This window comes from Stegodyphus dumicola, chromosome 3, assembly GCF_044657685.1.
Source record: "Stegodyphus dumicola isolate Sdum_Otavi_A_Nest chromosome 3, ASM4465768v1".
NCBI lineage: Eukaryota > Metazoa > Arthropoda > Arachnida > Araneae > Eresidae > Stegodyphus > Stegodyphus dumicola.
Genome location: NC_140770.1, coordinates 106,440,042 through 106,463,362, shown reverse-complemented (window position 1 = coordinate 106,463,362; position 23,321 = coordinate 106,440,042). Strand labels below are relative to the sequence as shown.

Genomic DNA, 23,321 nt, shown 5'->3' with positions numbered 1-23,321 from the left:
TCAAGAGGGGAAAATATAGCAAATAAATAAATATATGAACGAATGAAAATAAAATTAGATAAGCATTTTTGAAGTTCTTAAATGCATACACATTGACAATAGGCTGTAATATAATGCAATGCTTCATGATATCGCTTTACCGCAGTAATCATGACCGTGAACACCTACAGCCTTCTTTAGAACTTATAAGCAAATATGCGTGTACATAAACATGTAACCAAATACGCATACATACATCATTACGGAAGAATACAGAACGAAATGGAATATTCTTGCACGAAAAGATTAGATGAATCCATGCCAGAGCGAATGAAAAGTGTAATTATTGTTAAAGAATATCCGATGAAATGCTGAATATCAACTTATTTTCATATTTTTATCATATACACATATAAACTGTTGTATAAAGTGTTTGAATAACTATTTCAGTTCAGTTTTAGAAGATTTTGAATAGACTTTTTTTACAAAATATATTTCGAATAACTTTTTTTTTAAAACTAGCAGGATTAAAAAAAAAATATCAGTAGTACATGTAAAAGAAAATAATGTCATTTCTCTGATATTAATAACTAAAACTTGTGTTTTGTATTAACTGAGAAATGCTTCGCGCCAGAGCGGAATGTTGGCTAATGGCGCATGCGCCGCCGGAATTGGCGTTGAATTGTATTCTGTGGAAAACTTGATTTTGTGGTACATTCGAAGTTGCGATTTATATGTTACGCTGTAAGGTGGAACCTAGCGCCTGAGTGTCGCTATGGAAAATAAATGTATTTAAACTGTGTAATGTGTGTGGAGTTATTTTATTATAATATACAGCTATCGACAGGAAATAGAATAAGTCATTTCAAGTTTTATGGCCCGTCGAGCCGGAGCAGCTAATGAAGTTTTGAGACTGTCATATTACTTTCAGTTTGTGAAATGAAGAATTATATAGGATACTTCAAGATTGAAGTTCTATAGAAACAAAAGGGTAAGTACACTCCTCCTTTTTGAAGCTCTTTATTTGTTTATTGACTTTTGCTGATTAAAATGTCACTAAAGGAGGTATTAGCGAAAAAACGTACATTAAAAACACAGTTAACAAAGTTAAAACAAAAGGTTGCGGACGAAAATGTCCAAGGAAGTGACTTGGAAGTACTAAAGAATAAATTTAAAGTGTTTGAGACAGAAATAAATTCTAATTTCGATTCTTTGTTCGGGTTATGTACGGAAGAAAGTATTGATGCTTATGTAAAAGAGAAAGAAGAGATTGACAATATTCTCTTAGATGTAGAAGTCAAATTAAATCGTAAATTAGCTAAACTTTCCAAAGAAATTAAATCGGAGCTTTCGGTTTGCACGAATACTGAGAACAATGTTAAATTACCCAAAATTAATTTGCCAACGTTTTCGGGTAACTTACATGAGTGGCTTTCATTTAAAGATATCTTTTTAGCCAGTGTTGATTCAAATCCTAATTTAACAGATGCAGTCAAATTACAGTACTTAAAATCTGCGCTAAGAGGAGATGCTTATCGTATTGTACAGTCAATATCCATAGTTGACTCTAATTATAAATTAGCCTTTTCATTACTAGAAGAAAGGTTCTCTAATCACCGCGAACAAGTGTATGCTCATCTGAGACGATTTATGAATATGCATACTATGCAAAATGAGTCTGCGTCAGCAATATTAAACTTAATTGACATTACAAATGAATGCGTGAGATCATTAGAAGTTTTAAATCAGAGTGTTAACGGTTTTTCTTCCAATGTGTTTGCATACACTTTAGGGCAAAAATTAAATCCTAACACCAAAATATGGTGGGAAAGAAAATTAGAGAAAGAGATTTTGCCTAATTTAACAGATCTTATAGAATTTCTTAAAGATCATGCAAGAACTCTCAATGCTTCAAATAGTATGACTAACACAAAAAAGGTTACACATAGAGTTACCGCTGTCGTTTCTAACGCAAATGAAAAACATATGCAGAATTCGTGTAGGTTATGTAATTTGAGCAATCACAAGCTTTTTAATTGTCCTAAATTTCAGAAATTAAGTGTAAAAGAAAGGGTAGAATTTGCGAAAAAACAGAATTTATGTTTTTGTTGTTTTAATTTGCACAGTGTGAGAAATTGCCGTTCTAATTACTTGTGCAAGAAGTGTAAGAAAAAACACAACTTTCTCTTGTGTAATCAAAACGAAAATAATTCCGTTGGAATCACAAGTAGAAAGAGCAGACACTTTAAATCAGAAGTTGGGTGATCAAAACAGTAATGCGTTAAATGTACACGCACCTGCATTTCAAGCTAAAACTCAAAACGAAACCTTTACAGCCGCTACGGGTACTAACAGTGGGAAAAACGTGATCTTATCTAATGCCTTTGTATTTATTGAGACTAATAATGGAACTTTAATTAAGGTGAAAGCGTTATGTGATAGTGGAAGTGTTTCTTGTTTTTGTACCACTGAATTAGCGGATATACTTAATTTAAAAAGGGAAAAGACAAATATTTCGGTTTGCAGTATATAAGGTATTTCAACTACGATAAAAAGAAAAGCAGTTGCCCTTATCTGTAATCAGAAACAAACGTATAAAAGGAAACTAGAGGTTTTGGTAATTCCAAAAATAGCAGGTTTAACTCCCGCAAAGTTTATCGATGTTAGTAACCTTGCGATTCCTGAGAAGGTGAATTTAGCGAATCCGGAATTTTATAAACCAGAGAAAGTAAACCTGTTGCTCGACGCGGAAGTTTTTTATGATATGTTACGAGCTGGTAAAATCTATGTTCCTAACACTGGCTTAATATTACAAAATAGTGTGTTTGGATATATAGTTAGTGGAAATGTAAATGATTCACGGAGAAATAATTTATCGTATTGTGGGTTAATAAATGATAATTCGGAGAGTGAATTGAAAATGTTTTTCGAACTAGAATCATTAGGAATTAAAGATGATCCTTATTGTCATGAGGAAGACAAAGCATTGGAAATATTTAATAAGACAGTTTGTTTTAAAGCTGGTCGCTACGAGGTTACTTTACCTTGGAAAAGGGACTGGAGGGAATTAGCTGATAATTACCGAGTAGCGGAAAATAGATTAAAAACTCTTGCAAAGCGAATGAATTATGACAAAACACTGTTTTCTACATATAGTGAAATATTAGATGATTATCTCAAGCAAGGCATCATTGAAAGAGAGTCAGATGGAAATATACCCTATCGGTAAACCAGTATTTTACCTACCACACGAACCGGTATTTAGAGAAACCAGTGCTTCAACGAAGACTAGAATAGTGTTTGATGGCAGCTCACATGAGTTCGGGCAGCTATCACTGAACGATTGTCTATGGACAGGGACAAATTTAAATCCTAATATGTTCCATCTGCTAATTAATTTCCGATTAAATAAAGTTGCAATTTCAGAGGATGTAGAAAAAGCATTTTTGCAGATTGCTCTGACAGAAAAGGATCAAGACGCAGTGCGATTCCTGTTTGTGGAAAATATACAATTAAATGATCTAAAACTAGCGACATATAGATTCAAACGCGTAAATTTTTGGATTAAGTCAAGTCCGTTTTTGTTGGCTGCGACAGTTAAAGAACACATTAGGAAATATCGAGATGAGCAGCCAGATGTATTTGAAATATTGAATTCTTGTGTTTATGTTGATGATTTTATTACTGGACAGGACAGTATAGATGAGGCTCTAAGCTTATCGCGTAAAGCTAAACAAATTATGAGTGCAGCAAATATGAACTTGCGTAAATGGGTATCCAATGATCCTGAGCTGATGAGAAAATGGGAAAAGGAAGATTTCGAGATTCACCCACATAAAATCAATGAATCAAACGAGACACTTAAGATCTTGGGAATATCTTGAGATACTAATGAAGACAGTCTGAGTATAGACACAGACAGTTTGATGGAATTCCTTAAGAATAAGCGTAATACGAAACGGTTCATCTTGAAAACTGCCGGGAAGATTTTTGATCCCTTTGGGTTAATAACTCCATTTAGTGTTAGACTTAAATTCTTGCTACAAGAACTTTGGGTTCGAAAATTGGCATGGGATGATGAACTACCTACAGATATCTGTCAAGAGTGGGCAAAGTGGTGCTGTGAGTGTAATCATCTAAGTAAAATCGCAGTTCCAAGATTCATTTTGAATCCCGAAGCCGATTCCATAGAGATCCATTGCTTTTCAGATGCCAATCAGAGGGCGTACGGTACTGTTGTCTACGTAAAACTGAGTAAGCAAGAAGAAATTTCTGTGAGTTTCGTCGTATCAAAATGTCGGGTTGCACCTGTGAAAAGAATTACGTTACCTCGTCTTGAATTACTTAGTGCATTACTAGCTGCGCGTTTATGTTCTGGAGTGAAAAAATTGCTCGATCAAAAGAAATCTTCGAGAATATTTTATTGGACTGATGCCAAAATAGTGCTATGCTGGATTAAAGGTACCAGTACCAAATGGAAATCTTTCATCGCCAACAGAGTTAACGAGATTAGGAAGTTAACACAGCCGACAGAGTGGTTCTATTGTTCAACAAAAGAGAACCCAGCAGATGTTATGACGCGTGATGTTCAAATTGACTTTCTTGTGAACTGTTCCAAATGGTGGTCATGCTGTTACTTTTTAACACGCTCAGAGATTCCTCGTCAGGACTTATCATTTGAAGTAGTTGAAGAAGTGTGTCCAAATGAACTTAAAAAGGACAATGAACTGCATAACGATTCTAACTTAGTTTTAATTGCATGTAATGAAGCAAACCTCTTTAATGATATTCTTAATTTGTCTTCTAATTATACTAAACTTATTCGTATTTTAAGTTTCGTTTTCAGGTTTATCCATAATCTTAAGAACCCTCAGGCAAGGAGGTACGGAGTACTTAACTTTAGAAGAGATAAAGGATGCTGAGGTGTATATTTTATTAGAGGCCCAAAAAAGTGAGTTTCGTGAGGAAATGAATCAATTGAAAAGAGGTAAGTGTGTAAACCTCAAAAGTAAATTAGCATCACTGAATGTGTTTCTTGATAACATGGGGCTAATTAGAGTGGGCGGACGATTGTCCTATTCATACCTACCCGCTAATAGTAAACACTCTATAGCTTTACCTAGTAAACATCGTTTAACTACTATTATTTTAGAGCATTTTCATTTGAAGTACTTTCATTTAGGATCACAATCACTGTTACATCAGGTAAGACAAAGGTTCTGGCCACTCAATGGCAGAAATAATTGTAGAAAGATCATCTACAGACGTGTGACATGTTTTAAGAACAAACCCATCACAGTTCAACGAATAATGGCCGAGTTGCCCAAAGAGCGCGTCACACCATCATATCTATTTAACATAACTGGTGTTGATTTCTGCGGCTTATTTGCAATAAAGTTTAAGAATCAACTTAAGGGAGTTTTGAACAAAATTTATGTCGTAGTATATGTATGTAGGAGTACAAAAGCTATACACTTAGACCAAACTAGCCAATCTTTTATTTCGAGCTTAAAACGTTTTTTCTCTAGAAGGGGAAAATGTACTGGATATTGTCTAAGTGATAACTCTAAAACCTTTATTAGTACTAGTGTAGAACTAAAAAAAATGCAAAAGTTGGTTGAGTGTCCAGATGAGAATTTAGCGAGTTTTTATGCCACTGAAGGTATAGAGTAGAAATTTATTCCTCCAAAGTCGCCAAATTTCGGCGGAATTTGGGAGGCTGGGGTTAAATCATTTAAGAGTCATTTGAAGAGAGTTATTGGTAATTAGTGTTTAACTTTAGAAGAATTTTTAACTGTTTTAACTGAAATTGAAGGAGTATTGAACTCAAGACCTCTTACTCCAATTTCAGCTGATTACAATAATTTTGAAACTTTGACCCCAGGTCACTTTTTGGTTGGTAGACCTATCACAACTCTAGCTGAGCCAGATTTATCCAATATAAATGAGAACAGACTTTCTAAATGGCAAAGAATCACTAAGTATACACAAAAAATTTGGAAATTATGGAAACGTGATTATCTTAATAATTTACAAGAACGTCACAAGTGGAAATTTTTAAAGGATGACGTTCAGTTGGGAACTCTTGTATTAATAAAAGATGAAAATTTGCCTTCAACCAAATGGTTAGTGGGGAGAATAGCTGAGGGTTTTCATGGTAGGGATAACAAAGTAAGAGTAGTAACTGTAAGATTGCCTAATCAGCATTTGCTGAAACGAAATGTTCGAGATATATGTATACTTCCTGTAAAATGATGGTTTATTTCTATTATAAACTGGTATTTGTCGTAATGATTTGAATGTATATTTTTCAATATTGTGATTTGTTACTGTGAAGTAATTTATTGTAGTGCCTTTATATTTACATTTATTTAAATAATAGTTTTTAAATTGTGAATTTCAACGCCGGGAGTGTTTTGTATTAACTGAGAAATGCTTAGCGCCAGAGCGGAATGTTGGCTAATGGCGCATGCGCCGCCGGAATTGGCGTTGAATTGTATTCTGTGAAAAACTTGATTTTGTGGTACATTCGAAATTGCGATTTATATGTTACGCTGTAAGGCGGAACCTAGCGCCTGAGTGTCGCTATGGAAAATAAATGTATTTAAACTGTGTAATGTGTGTGGAGTTATTTTATTATAATATACAGCTATCGACAGGAAATAGAATAAGTCATTTCAAGTTTTATGGCCCGTCGAGCCGGAGCAGCTAATGAAGTTTTGAGACTGTCATATTACTTTCAGTTTGTGAAATGAAGAATTATATAGGATACTTCAAGATTGAAGTTCTATAGAAACAAAAGGGTAAGTACACTCCTCCTTTTTGAAGCTCTTTATTTGTTTATTGACTTTTGCTGATTAAAATGTCACTAAAGGAGGTATTAGCGAAAAAACGTACATTAAAAACACAGTTAACAAAGTTAAAACAAAAGGTTGCGGACGAAAGTGTCCAAGGAAGTGACTTGGAAGTACTAAAGAATAAATTTAAAGTGTTTGAGACAGAAATAAATTCTAATTTCGATTCTTTGTTCGGGTTATGTACGGAAGAAAGTATTGATGCTTATGTAAAAGAGAAAGAAGAGATTGACAATATTCTCTTAGATGTAGAAGTCAAATTAAATCGTAAATTAGCTAAACTTTCCAAAGAAATTAAATCGGAGCTTTCGGTTTGCACGAATACTGAGAACAATGTTAAATTACCCAAAATTAATTTGCCAACGTTTTCGGGTAACTTACATGAGTGGCTTTCATTTAAAGATATCTTTTTAGCCAGTGTTGATTCAAATCCTAATTTAACAGATGCAGTCAAATTACAGTACTTAAAATCTGCGCTAAGAGGAGATGCTTATCGTATTGTACAGTCAATATCCATAGTTGACTCTAATTATAAATTAGCCTTTTCATTACTAGAAGAAAGGTTCTCTAATCACCGCGAACAAGTGTATGCTCATCTGAGACGATTTATGAATATGCATACTATGCAAAATGAGTCTGCGTCAGCAATATTAAACTTAATTGACATTACAAATGAATGCGTGAGATCATTAGAAGTTTTAAATCAGAGTGTTAACGGTTTTTCTTCCAATGTGTTTGCATACACTTTAGGGCAAAAATTAAATCCTAACACCAAAATATGGTGGGAAAGAAAATTAGAGAAAGAGATTTTGCCTAATTTAACAGATCTTATAGAATTTCTTAAAGATCATGCAAGAACTCTCAATGCTTCAAATAGTATGACTAACACAAAAAAGGTTACACATAGAGTTACCGCTGTCGTTTCTAACGCAAATGAAAAACATATGCAGAATTCGTGTAGGTTATGTAATTTGAGCAATCACAAGCTTTTTAATTGTCCTAAATTTCAGAAATTAAGTGTAAAAGAAAGGGTAGAATTTGCGAAAAAACAGAATTTATGTTTTTGTTGTTTTAATTTGCACAGTGTGAGAAATTGCCGTTCTAATTACTTGTGCAAGAAGTGTAAGAAAAAACACAACTTTCTCTTGTGTAATCAAAACGAAAATAATTCCGTTGGAATCACAAGTAGAAAGAGCAGACACTTTAAATCAGATGTTGGGTGATCAAAACAGTAATGCGTTAAATGTACACGCACCTGCATTTCAAGCTAAAACTCAAAACGAAACCTTTACAGCCGCTACGGGTACTAACAGTGGGAAAAACGTGATCTTATCTAATGCCTTTGTATTTATTGAGACTAATAATGGAACTTTAATTAAGGTGAAAGCGTTATGTGATAGTGGAAGTGTTTCTTGTTTTTGTACCACTGAATTAGCGGATATACTTAATTTAAAAAGGGAAAAGACAAATATTTCGGTTTGCAGTATATAAGGTATTTCAACTACGATGAAAAGAAAAGCAGTTGCCCTTATCTGTAATCAGAAACAAACGTATAAAAGGAAACTAGAGGTTTTGGTAATTCCAAAAATAGCAGGTTTAACTCCCGCAAAGTTTATCGATGTTAGTAACCTTGCGATTCCTGAGAAGGTGAATTTAGCGAATCCGGAATTTTATAAACCAGAGAAAGTAAACCTGTTGCTCGACGCGGAAGTTTTTTATGATATGTTACGAGCTGGTAAAATCTATGTTCCTAACACTGGCTTAATATTACAAAATAGTGTGTTTGGATATATAGTTAGTGGAAATGTAAATGATTCACGGAGAAATAATTTATCGTATTGTGGGTTAATAAATGATAATTCGGAGAGTGAATTGAAAATGTTTTTCGAACTAGAATCATTAGGAATTAAAGATGATCCTTATTGTCATGAGGAAGACAAAGCATTGGAAATATTTAATAAGACAGTTTGTTTTAAAGCTGGTCGCTACGAGGTTACTTTACCTTGGAAAAGGGACTGGAGGGAATTAGCTGATAATTACCGAGTAGCGGAAAATAGATTAAAAACTCTTGCAAAGCGAATGAATTATGACAAAACACTGTTTTCTACATATAGTGAAATATTAGATGATTATCTCAAGCAAGGCATCATTGAAAGAGAGTCAGATGGAAATATACCCTATCGGTAAACCAGTATTTTACCTACCACACGAACCGGTATTTAGAGAAACCAGTGCTTCAACGAAGACTAGAATAGTGTTTGATGGCAGCTCACATGAGTTCGGGCAGCTATCACTGAACGATTGTCTATGGACAGGGACAAATTTAAATCCTAATATGTTCCATCTGCTAATTAATTTCCGATTAAATAAAGTTGCAATTTCAGAGGATGCAGAAAAAGCATTTTTGCAGATTGCTCTGACAGAAAAGGATCAAGACGCAGTGCGATTCCTGTTTGTGGAAAATATACAATTAAATGATCTAAAACTAGCGACATATAGATTCAAACGCGTAAATTTTTGGATTAAGTCAAGTCCGTTTTTGTTGGCTGCGACAGTTAAAGAACACATTAGGAAATATCGAGATGAGCAGCCAGATGTATTTGAAATATTGAATTCTTGTGTTTATGTTGATGATTTTATTACTGGACAGGACAGTATAGATGAGGCTCTAAGCTTATCGCGTAAAGCTAAACAAATTATGAGTGCAGCAAATATGAACTTGCGTAAATGGGTATCCAATGATCCTGAGCTGATGAGAAAATGGGAAAAGGAAGATTTCGAGATTCACCCACATAAAATCAATGAATCAAACGAGACACTTAAGATCTTGGGAATATCTTGAGATACTAATGAAGACAGTCTGAGTATAGACACAGACAGTTTGATGGAATTCCTTAAGAATAAGCGTAATACGAAACGGTTCATCTTGAAAACTGCCGGGAAGATTTTTGATCCCTTTGGGTTAATAACTCCATTTAGTGTTAGACTTAAATTCTTGCTACAAGAACTTTGGGTTCGAAAATTGGCATGGGATGATGAACTACCTACAGATATCTGTCAAGAGTGGGCAAAGTGGTGCTGTGAGTGTAATCATCTAAGTAAAATCGCAGTTCCAAGATTCATTTTGAATCCCGAAGCCGATTCCATAGAGATCCATTGCTTTTCAGATGCCAATCAGAGGGCGTACGGTACTGTTGTCTACGTAAAACTGAGTAAGCAAGAAGAAATTTCTGTGAGTTTCGTCGTATCAAAATGTCGGGTTGCACCTGTGAAAAGAATTACGTTACCTCGTCTTGAATTACTTAGTGCATTACTAGCTGCGCGTTTATGTTCTGGAGTGAAAAAATTGCTCGATCAAAAGAAATCTTCGAGAATATTTTATTGGACTGATGCCAAAATAGTGCTATGCTGGATTAAAGGTACCAGTACCAAATGGAAATCTTTCATCGCCAACAGAGTTAACGAGATTAGGAAGTTAACACAGCCGACAGAGTGGTTCTATTGTTCAACAAAAGAGAACCCAGCAGATGTTATGACGCGTGATGTTCAAATTGACTTTCTTGTGAACTGTTCCAAATGGTGGTCATGCTGTTACTTTTTAACACGCTCAGAGATTCCTCGTCAGGACTTATCATTTGAAGTAGTTGAAGAAGTGTGTCCAAATGAACTTAAAAAGGACAATGAACTGCATAACGATTCTAACTTAGTTTTAATTGCATGTAATGAAGCAAACCTCTTTAATGATATTCTTAATTTGTCTTCTAATTATACTAAACTTATTCGTATTTTAAGTTTCGTTTTCAGGTTTATCCATAATCTTAAGAACCCTCAGGCAAGGAGGTACGGAGTACTTAACTTTAGAAGAGATAAAGGATGCTGAGGTGTATATTTTATTAGAGGCCCAAAAAAGTGAGTTTCGTGAGGAAATGAATCAATTGAAAAGAGGTAAGTGTGTAAACCTCAAAAGTAAATTAGCATCACTGAATGTGTTTCTTGATAACATGGGGCTAATTAGAGTGGGCGGACGATTGTCCTATTCATACCTACCCGCTAATAGTAAACACTCTATAGCTTTACCTAGTAAACATCGTTTAACTACTATTATTTTAGAGCATTTTCATTTGAAGTACTTTCATTTAGGATCACAATCACTGTTACATCAGGTAAGACAAAGGTTCTGGCCACTCAATGGCAGAAATAATTGTAGAAAGATCATCTACAGATGTGTGACATGTTTTAAGAACAAACCCATCACAGTTCAACAAATAATGGCCGAGTTGCCCAAAGAGCGCGTCACACCATCATATCTATTTAACATAACTGGTGTTGATTTCTGCGGCTTATTTGCAATAAAGTTTAAGAATCAACTTAAGGGAGTTTTGAACAAAATTTATGTCGTAGTATATGTATGTAGGAGTACAAAAGCTATACACTTAGACCAAACTAGCCAATCTTTTATTTCGAGCTTAAAACGTTTTTTCTCTAGAAGGGGAAAATGTACTGGATATTGTCTAAGTGATAACTCTAAAACCTTTATTAGTACTAGTGTAGAACTAAAAAAAATGCAAAAGTTGGTTGAGTGTCCAGATGAGAATTTAGCGAGTTTTTATGCCACTGAAGGTATAAAGTAGAAATTTATTCCTCCAAAGTCGCCAAATTTCGGCGGAATTTGGGAGGCTGGGGTTAAATCATTTAAGAGTCATTTGAAGAGAGTTATTGGTAATTAGTGTTTAACTTTAGAAGAATTTTTAACTGTTTTAACTGAAATTGAAGGAGTATTGAACTCAAGACCTCTTACTCCAATTTCAGCTGATTACAATAATTTTGAAACTTTGACCCCAGGTCACTTTTTGGTTGGTAGACCTATCACAACTCTAGCTGAGCCAGATTTATCCAATATAAATGAGAACAGACTTTCTAAATGGCAAAGAATCACTAAGTATACACAAAAAATTTGGAAATTATGGAAACGTGATTATCTTAATAATTTACAAGAACGTCACAAGTGGAAATTTTTAAAGGATGACGTTCAGTTGGGAACTCTTGTATTAATAAAAGATGAAAATTTGCCTTCAACCAAATGGTTAGTGGGGAGAATAGCTGAGGGTTTTCATGGTAGGGATAACAAAGTAAGAGTAGTAACTGTAAGATTGCCTAATCAGCATTTGCTGAAACGAAATGTTCGAGATATATGTATACTTCCTGTAAAATGATGGTTTATTTCTATTATAAACTGGTATTTGTCGTAATGATTTGAATGTATATTTTTCAATATTGTGATTTGTTACTGTGAAGTAATTTATTGTAGTGCCTTTATATTTACATTTATTTAAATAATAGTTTTTAAATTGTGAATTTCAACGCCGGGAGTGTTTTGTATTAACTGAGAAATGCTTAGCGCCAGAGCGGAATGTTGGCTAATGGCGCATGCGCCGCCGGAATTGGCGTTGAATTGTATTCTGTGAAAAACTTGATTTTGTGGTACATTAGAAATTGCGATTTATATGTTACGCTGTAAGGCGGAACCTAGCGCCTGAGTGTCGCTATGGAAAATAAATGTGTTTAAACTGTGTAATGTGTGTGGAGTTATATTATTATAATATACAGTTATCGACAGGAAATAGAATAAGTTATTTCAAGTTTTACAAATAAAACTTAAAAACACAAGTGTAAACCTAAAGTGTAATCGAATACAATTGTGAACCCTGCACATATGCTCTTTGATGTCTGTAAATATGCTGGAAGGGTATCATGGTAGCCATGGTTTAATTTGTAAAACAACTCCAGTTTAAGTTTGCGCAAAGAACTAAATTATGCAGAAATTTGCTGTCTTAGTGATAACAGATACACAATCTTTTAAATGTTTTTACATAAGAGTGAAACACATGGAAAGTAATCTGCGTGAAATTACGTTTCGGCGCTAGGATTTTTTTTTTAAATCTTTTTTTTTTTTTTTTATCTTAAGTTCTATGTGCAATAATTTAATATTTTCCCTCTTTCCTTCATGCAGGACCAAAGCCCAATAAATATATGACAGTTGGGTCAGGATTAGCATTTGCATATAGACATTTAGCAAATCCAGAAAATCCACAGTAGTTAATTTTTCAGGCAGAAATCTCCTTTCTTTACTTTATCTGGTGCTACTTTGGTAGACGGTTGCACGGATTTTGGCGAGTTTTTGGCAATTTTTCTTTTGGCGAGTAATACGACTTATGGTAAACCCATTGCTGGATAAGTTATTTATGGTAACCGATACTTTGTTGACATTTTATTTAAAAAATAATGCGTATTATTATGCATAAATTCCGTGTTTTAAATATTATTTATGGCTTCTAAATATTAAATTCAATTTAATTTTGCATTTTTATTTGAACTAAAAATTTTATTCTTTATCATATTTTATGAAATTTTATGCTGTGGATGATGTAATCAGTGACGTCGCCTTACTTTAAAAGTAATTGGTTTTAATATCTATAAATTTAATCTAATGTTTTAAACATTATTTATGGCTGTTAAATATTAAAATACAATTTAATTTTGCATTTCTTTTTTAAAATGATTTTATTATGTATGATTATTTAAATAATTTTAATTCTAGGCGTGATGTAATCAGCTCTCTGATTGGTTATAGAATATTTGTGCATTAATGAGCTGTAATCAGCTCCCTGATAGGTTGCTGAAAATTTGTGCATTACCGCGCCATTTTAAAATTTAATTCATATCTTCGAATTCCTTCAAAATTGTCTCCTTCAAAGATGAATGTTGTTTTTGATAAGTACCAAGAATTTTTGGTTTCGGAGTCAAAAAATTGTCCTTTGAGACCTTTTTTCGCCAGCCTGGCTTTCCTAATCAAAGATTTATTTATAAATTCTTACAAGGGTCAGAGGAAATTTATTTTAAAGTTTTGGAGGAAACGTCGCTAATTGTTTCTTCAATGAAGTGCGAAAATGTAGATCACAAATGAAGACCATTAGGAGAGCCGATTCTGAGACGGCCGTATATGATATTGTGGTCATGTTGGAAGAAATAACCGCTGTAACGGTAAGAAAATTATTAGACATTCCTCCTTTTTTACCGACAATAGACTAATTGCTGTCATTTTAACTCTAGTGTACGAAGCGTTTTTATTTACATATTTTAAAGTATTTAATTTAAGTAATATTTTAATTCTTTTAAACGTTGGTATGATGGTTTTTAATTCGATATTCAACTTACGTAATATTTTAATCCAATTAAACGTTGGCGCAATGTTTTTATAGTGGTATTTTTATTCTATTTCTATGCTATATGAAAGTAATAATTTAACCTTTCTTTAGTATTTTATACTCGTAGTAAATGTATTTATTCTATATATATATATATATATATATATATATATATATATATTATATATAACGTATTTTAAAGTACTTAAATTTAATAATATTCTAATTCTTTTAAATGTTGGATGATGTTTTTTTATTTCGATATTCAATTTCAGTAATATTTGAATTAACGTTCTAATTAAACGTTGCCACAATGTTTTTATAGCGGTGTTTTTATTCTCTTCTTTGCTATATGAAAGTAATAATAACCTTACTTTAGTATTTTATACTCATAGTAAATGTATTTATTTACACTTGCCTGCCATCTTAAAAAACGACATTTTACACAAAAAAATTAATCCATTATTTCTAACGATATTTATTTATTTATTTATTTATTTTTTAAAGTTTTGAATACTTTACTATGCGTAAAAACAGCGTTTTTCAAGATGGCTGACGTTTGTAGAAATCGCGCCAACAATTGCGCCAACGTAAATCGCCAAAAATCCGTGCAACCGTCTACCAAAGTAGCACCCTTTATCTAATACAAGTTTCTGCTTATTCTAGCAGCGATTCTGAAGAATCTCTTGATTGCTTCTTTGCTTAATTGAGGTTTGCTCCGCTTTTGTTTCCTGAAAGTTTTGAATCTTAGACAGAGAGAGGAATGCGCCAGCTCTATCTAAAAGTGATTATTCCAGCTTATACATTTTGTCGCAGCCTATACTTAGCCGAAAATATTAACTGAGCCAGCTTAGTTTATTGAATGTGTAGTCTTACACTACTTTATCAACGTTTAAATCTAATTGACTGTTATATCTCACTTTATACTGCCACGAGAGATGATAAGCCTGTAACACAAGTCGTGCCTTTTATGTTAAAAATTCAGATTAAATAAAAAGGTTATTTTAAAAACTTCTTCGCCTTCAAAAAGGCGTAACGATAACTCAGTTTGCGTAGCAAGGTCTGCAAGACTTAACTCAGTTCCAGATCAAAAGGAATGTCCCACATTTAATTAAGTATACTCTATTGAGCATTGTATCATATACGTATATTATTAAATAAAAGGCAAAATATATTACATAAAGTAATACAAAACATATTGCATCATATAAGAATATATTTATGCTTGTAGAGACATTAGGTAATTTTGAGTAGACAGAGAGATTGAAAAATTAGCTACGCCTTCGCCGGGAATCGAACCACGGACCTCTGGAATACCTACCCAGCGTGCAGAACCACTACACCCCGAAGGCACGCTAGGGAAGTGGGAGAAATACCTTATATGCTAATAATATCATTAAATGCAAACAATTGATGAAATATATCGATTAAACTTGGCTATATTTGTATATGTTACACGAATACTGTGTTTTCGTGTACTTTCGAAGTGGAAAGTACACGAAAACACAGTATTCGTGTTTTCGTGTTAGGAAAGCGGGAGAAATACCTTATATACTCCTCTTTCTAAAGGGCGACTGGGGTTTTCAGGGGATCCAATCGCCAAATCCTGAGAGTGGGGAAACCTCATCCAACACCCTTTTAGTTCGGGCGCCACTGTAGAGACATTAAGTAATTTTGAGTAGACAGAGAGATTGAAAAATTAGCTGCGCCTTCGTCGGGAATCGAACCACGGACCTCTGGAATACCGGCCCAGCGTGCAGAACCGCTACACTACAAAGGCAGGCTAGGAAAGTGGGAGAAATACCTTATATGCTAATAATATCATTAAATGCAAACAATTGATGAAATATATCGATTAAATTTGGCTATATTTGTTTATGTTACACGAATACTGTGTTTTCCTGTACTTTCGAGGATACTGCGTTCGCCATTATCCCCGGGGAACGTATTACACACGGATACGAGCCTAAGACTACAGATAAAATATAATTTGCTGCCAGTTCAGATAAAAAAAATTCTTTTTTGACTTTTTTCGAATCGAATAATTTTCTTTTTTTTTTATTTTTTTATTTTTTAAAGAGGTTTAATTGCCTATTTTTGAACAGGCAAACTTTCTCAAAATAAAGAAAGAAAGAAAGAAAATGATAAAATTAAATCTGAAAGCTTTCAGATTTTATATTACGCACAAATGGGTTTTTTTTTTTTTCACTTACAGACACATACACGTTTTGAGAGCATTTGGACTAACGCCGCACTGAGCCAACAATATATAAAAACAGCATACCTTTAGAATTTTTGACAGACAGTCTCGCCCGCTGGAGATAAAAATGCTTTATTCCCTACAGTCTTCCCCAAGTCTGGCTTTGAAACTGCTGAGCTTTTTAATCAAAAATCCATTAAAGTTTTACAAAATAGGAAATAGACAATAAAACAAATTCAAAATTCCATATTCGAGCTTCCAGGTGTTCATGTTCATGTGGAGGACTATGTTATTCAAAATTTGACGACTCTAGGTACCGTTGTTTTTCACATTGCAAAAAACTTACATACATTCATGTAGATTCTTCATTATTTAGTTTCCTTATTATAATACAGGGTGATAATATTTCGTGGCAGCAATTTGAAAAGTGCAGCCGTTTATAGTGATTGGATGCAAAATGCCGTTTTGAGACTAACAGCTCTACCGGATTAACGCCCATTTGGGCTAAAACACTCTGCTGTCAAAGCATTACTTGCACAAAGTGAAAAGGTATCTTAGGGTAACGAGAAACAGATGTAGCACACATTCAGTATCTACATTTCAAACTTCTTACGAAGTTTCATTTCAAGAAATTATTGCTCTCTTCTTGTGAATATTTATCCTACAAGACTCTTGGATTTAAATATTTTCATTCCTGAATTTTCGACTTGGTTTCCACGTAAGGTCCTAAAAATCATTCTAGGATGGCGATAAGGCTTTCCATGTATATTTTAGATAGTTATTATCCAATTTCTTTTAATTTTCTTTCCATGTAGCCACACATCCAATAAACCGTTCACTGCAGCTATTAGAAACTGCTGTCCTAGAGACAGAAAGCGATTAACAGAATTCACAAAGGGTAACAAAAAGTAATTTTTTATAATAATGATTTGCTTAAATGTCATAGATGAATGCTATTTCCCTCCCCCTTTTGCATCAGGAAATATCGCGACAGACCTTGAAGCATGGCTTTTGATGCGAGACAGCACGTGAAAAGATAATGACATATTAAATAATAACTCTTATCTATAAACTGTAACCTTGACAACCAGCTTTATATTAATATCAAGGTGAAAGTATAGAGACCGTTCCCGAAATTCTCTGCAGGTATAAAGCAATTATGTAAAACAGTTATGGGAAATATTGTAAAGTTAAACTGTCAAAACATATACTGCGATAAGTACCCTCTGAAAAGAAAATATTAACGCGAGCTTAAGCTATGTTCCTCATGTTTCGCTTGTAGCATTTGCTGTAAGGTTCAAAATTGGATGGGAATTTTCAATCTTAACAGAGGTTATTTTAATAATAGAAATAGTGGGAACAATTCGTTTTCCTTAAAAATTTGTGCCTAACCAAAGACCAGAAATTAACCAAAGACCTACACACTTTTCCCTGCTAAATGTTACCTTTCTATCGTATAGGGGTATGTGCAGCACACATTCGGGAAAATAGTGATGTAAGCATCAGATCGGTATCATAAAGAACGTGAACTTATAAAAGATATTTTGTCTTAATTAAACAATACTTATAATATGGATCTTTATTACACCTTCTCCTTTCCGTTGATCCTCACTAGGATGCAAATGAGATTAAAGAGTATTTAATATTTAAGGCGAGAGGTTTTAATGCTTTCAGGGCCGATCCTAGCGGGAGCGGGGCAAGATGATAACAGCACATAGGCGGCTAAATTTAAGACTGGCGAAATCATTATCAGGCTCATTATATTTCTGCAAAAAAGGGCAGCCAATTTTAATTTGTACGTAGGCGGCTGACTCACTGATCTGGAATCGGCATTGGGGAATGCTTTATGCATTGAGCTTTTGGCAATGACGCAGCTTTACTTCGTATTGTCCAGCACTGCCAATTAATATTCCCGCATTAGCAATTTGTTAGCTGAAGTTAACACGCGCCATTAAAGTTTTGAACTAGCTTAGCTGGACCAAATTTGTATAGCTCTGGCTACAGAGCTATACAAATTTTCCCCTTTTTAAAATTTTTTAATTTAACTTTACATTATTTTACTGCTCACAAGTGGTGGAGTTTTGATTGTATGCCACAACTGTGCCTTCTGTTCAATTCAAGCTTAAGTAAAATGCTTATTTAAAACCTACATAAGATTTTGTTGTATATTTTCAAACGGTGCGATGATTCTTTTGTAAGAAGGACTTAAGTTAATATTTCACTGTTAGACCCTATAAACTCATAAAAAAATTATGATAATTTGAAAGTTAGTTTAGTTAATAGTTAAAAGAATGCTAAATGGAATATTAATTATAAAAAGAGCCTATTTAAAACTGAAAATTATTATATTAGTACATTGATTTTTGATGGAACAAACTTTCAGCTTTAGTACTCCTAAACTATTTTCTGTTCATCGTATTTTAATATTGTTTATTAAAATTTAATAATCTAAAATAATTGTCAGTGATCTATACAGTAGAAGGTACTTTTATGTGAATCTTTTTTATTCTTCGCACCTAAAACATAAGTTTTAAGGTTGTTTCTTTATCAGAGGGTATAATTTCTCATGCAATGTTGTACTGTGAATATAGGAAATTTCGAATCCCTTTTCTAATTTCAAATTTCCCTTTTGAGTTTGGTATTTCATTAAAATACGCTATATTATTAAAAGTGTTCACGCATCATAAAATTTTGAGAGAAATGGCTTTATTCTGTCAGTTAATATACAATCGGAGAGTCTCAACCTCTTTGAGTTAGTGCCCAAGCAAAAGAGCTGCCTGCATGTTTTTTTTTTTTTTTGGGGGGGGAAGGGGGTCGCACGTATAACATGAATATGAGCCAGTTTGACTCAGAAAGTTATCCCCAAAGGCATCCCTCCTCTTAGGCAAATATTTCTCCTGGCTGTGTCATATCCAAATAACCTAAGCTAACTTAATATACTATAATCGACTAGCTTTTGCTTGAGAGAGAGTGGTAATAGCTAAAAAACAGCTTGCTAAAAATGAGATCTAAGATGTAATTGAATTCGATTTTCTACTTTTTGTTTTAATTCACTGGTATTCAGTCTGCTCGGGCTTCTGGGCATTCTGGGCCGTTAGCTTTAATAACCCTTCGGGTCAAATTGCACCTTTGGGCTAATAAACTCACATAAGTATTCGAGCACTTTGAACAGCCAATTTATATTTAATAAAAACAGGAAAATAATGGGACATTTAACATTTTATTGGATATCGTATAGCTAAAATTACTCTTTTCCGGCGTTTTCTCATACAAATTCAACTAAATTTTTTGTGTCCCATTTCATTTTGTTCCATTTCTCTGTACGAATTAATTTTAGTAGAGTTTTCGAAGAAAAAACATGTTTCCTTATTCTTTTCTCCAACTCACTGCATAACTGTTCGATAGTATTTAAGTCCGTATCATCAAGTCCATATTTTTATATGGAGGAGTTTTGATCGCTTTAGGACAATTGTATGACAACCACAAGCGAATGTTGAGGGCTGTATATTTAGGATCATAATATTGATAGACCTAGTTTTATTTTACAATCCAAGGTTTTCTTACAGATTCTTTCAGGTTTTCTTTAAGAAAGTTTATAGCTTTATACTGATGCGTGTCATTTTCGATTTCAAGCTTTCCTTCGCCCCTTAATAAGTCTTCCATCGGACGCAAATATATTAAGGAGTTTGGTTTGGTTTGTTTTAATTATTACAAAGCACTCAAGGGTTATCTGCCTAAGGGAAAAGGATGCCTTTGTGGAGAACTTGCCATGGGAAACTGGCTCGTATACACGTTACACATAGGGAAAACCACGAAAACGCCCATGCAGCCAACCCGTTCGCCGGGATTCGAACCCCAGACCGAATTACCACTGCTCAGCAACTTTTCTCCTCGGCCGATGTTGGGCCCTCTGTTAAGGGGAATAAGACCTTTTTGACAGCTAAAAGCATGAAAAGTTCCTTAATTAATAATAACTTTATTATTATCCTAGTAAAACTCATTGCATATTCAAAGTATTTTATTTGTAGAAACTGCTTATTATTACGTTTAATTTTTATCCTCAACATTTTGGAGAAAAAATGTTGCTAGGTCCTTGAAATGAGATTTCAGATATATGATCGCACTTACATATAAAATTTTTCTTGTATATGGAATCGCTTTGAATTTGCATTGATGTTTGCAGATATGTTTGAAAATTTAAATAAAGCTATTTTTAGTCTAAAATGCCTTGTTAAAAAAATTGGAAAAATTTTTAATTCGAGGAAACTGGGATTCTAATAATTTGTAACAGAACTTGTCGTTGATTTTTAGCGCCTTGCCATGTTCATTTCAGGTATGAAACTGTTAATACATTTTCTTAAACAAGTAATAATATCCAAATGCAGATGATAATTCATATGATATATTTTCATGTAAAACACAAAATTATGACAAGAAACATAGACTTCCAAACCATCGCAACAAAAGTTTCGAGTGTTCAAATTAGTATGCGGTAACTGAATGGGTAACTGATTAACACCTTCTGAATAAATTATTTTATGACTCGGAATATTTTGATTAATATTTTGATTATATTTATTTTGAAACAAGTAAGACTTAAAATAGAGAAAAAACTAATATATTAGAAAACTTTTGAAGCCTATTTTGACTATCTAGTACAAGATTTACGCAAGTAAATTTCAAAAATACAAGTGTCTGAAAACATATGTGAGACACTGTATATTTCAGCTGAGTTAATAAAAATAGTTTACTGGATTTCTAGTCATTTCTTAGAATAATATTATGTAATATGTAAATGAATGCTATACGAAATTCACATGACAAAATCCACATTTTATTGAGCTGGATGTTTTAAATAAAGTCGCTGTCAATTATATAAATTGCAATCTTAAATTCCTAGTAGCAGAGTATAGAACTTTCTTGCACAATAAGAACTGATTGTTAAGTAAAATCTTTCCCACAAAAATATAAGCAACAGATGTTTTAATAAGTTGAAACTTTCATTTTTCGAAAGAAAAACATACAGTAGTTGTAATGAAAAATATGTATTCAAGCAGAATGTTTTATACAAATTTCAATACCTAAAAACATAACGATAAGAGCAAATGAAATAATACCTAAGCCGGGGATATTATTAAAAGTCAGCAGGCTGATACATATTTTAATTAAATAAATAAATAATTAAAAATTAAAAAACTGATAATTTTATTCTGTATGTTGTAACAGAATTTTATAAGTATAATTAGATTTACTGTTCGATAAATACAATACGAACAGTGCTTTGAAGCGAAATTCTGCAGCTGACATGCTCATTACACCATAACAGAAATATCGTTTAATAATTATTGAATAATATTTAATAAAGCAGCTATAACTTTTATTAAAATAATTAACCTCCACAAAATTCAACATCCTGATTGCAAATAACAATAAAATATCTTCAATCCCAAAAAAATGAAATGCAAATCCCTACCCAATAATTTTGTTGCCAACAAAATGCATCAAAATATTTTTCTAAAATAATCATAGTTTTTATTAATTTGCTCATTTTATTAATCGGACAACATATTATTAAATTTTAAAGATAAACGAAAGGTCTTACCACGGTATGTAGCTTTCCAACAGTTTTTGGTTTTGACGTACTTTCTTTGCAGTCTGAAAACAAAAATACTTCATCGGCGCTAAAAAGCATTCAAAAATTTGTATTTCTCTTTTTTCTGCGTAAGAGCGGAATAAACCTACTTTGATAGAAAATAATTGCTCGAAAAATAGCATCGTTTAAATTGAGGTAAAATAACACGCCGAACAAATATTAATTTAGAAGTCAAACATAACGCTGATTTTTGTTGTTTGACTTCTAAATTAATATCGTCGTTTTGTTTATCGCGAATATTTGTTTAGAACCTTCATAATACAAAATTCAAAATACCGATAAATTTAATAACTAAAGAATACCGACTGATAATTTTATATGACAGTAACATACAAATATACATTCACAAAATTATGAATATTCATACATGACACTTTACTGTTCAGTTCACGTCAAGGAATGCAAAGGAAGTACAACATATATCTGAATGCATTTGCTTACCCGCAAGCGATATTTCTAAACCCTGTCTCAGGTGATGAAGAGGAAGGTGACGATTCGAGGTTGCCTTTTGTACAGTTGGATGCAAGGGCGGGAACTTTGATAATGACGTCATGAAGTGCTTTAGATAAAGATGCGTTTATTTGAAAAGATATATATTTATGGACTTCTGATATTTTATAAGTAAGAATGAATTACATTTTAATAAATAAATGAAGGTAATGGAAGCTTGCTAACAAAAGAAAAATTTTAATCAATAATACAAAATTATTTAGTGCTAGCTTGTTTACAGTGGCTCATATTTATTTTCGAACACTTGTATATTTACAATATTTTCGAACACTTGTATATTTATTTGCATACATCTTGTACTAAATATTGAAACAGAGACTTCAAAATTTTTAATACGTTATTTTTTATCTATTTTAAGCCTTGCTTGCTGTAAAGTAAATATCAACATGTTCCTTGTAGTAAGATAATTTGTTCAAAAAATGTTAATTAGTAACACTTTTTGAACACGTACTACGTAGTTCACGTAACAATTTGGACACTCCAAACTTTTGTTGAAATGTTTTGACATATAAGGTTTTTTATTGAAATTTTTTGTTTTAAATGAAAATGCATCAAAAAAGTTATAGTCTGCATTCGAAAATCTTTAGATATTCATCAAATTATAGTATAAACAATTCCATATTTGAAATGAATATGGCAGAAAGCTACAAATTAACTGCCAATTATCGTATAAATTTAATAATTATTCATTTTAGAGAAGGTAAAAATATTGAAAATGTCTAAAAAATCCTTGATGTAAAGTATTTAACTTTCTTTGATGTAATAAAAGGATCAAAATTTACCTAGATATGTTTAAAATTCACTGAAGTCTGGACTGTATTCAAAGCTGACACTAAAGAATCGCAGATTTATTCTATTGAAAATCAAACAAGACTACAAAAATAGTATTGTAAAATGTTCAGCGGATTTAGAAAAACAGG

The 23,321-nt window shown here is 32.9% G+C and overlaps 1 protein-coding gene across 3 annotated transcripts in view; it reads right to left on the bottom strand.

Moving 5' to 3' along the window:
* LOC118188875 (phosphoserine phosphatase-like) overlaps nucleotides 1-22,402 on the bottom strand; it is a 157,259-nt gene extending 134,857 nt beyond the window's left edge. Inside the window, exon 1 of one of the 3 annotated variants that reach the window (XM_085813129.1) lies at nucleotides 22,333-22,402. The gene's annotated coding sequence lies outside the window, so the exon portion shown is untranslated. Of the gene's footprint in view, nucleotides 1-21,840; nucleotides 21,866-22,258; nucleotides 22,281-22,332 lie in introns of those variants that run through there. The other 2 variants (XM_085813133.1, XM_085813132.1) reach the window with 2 other exon arrangements.
* Between the last annotated feature and the right edge of the window lie 919 nt (nucleotides 22,403-23,321).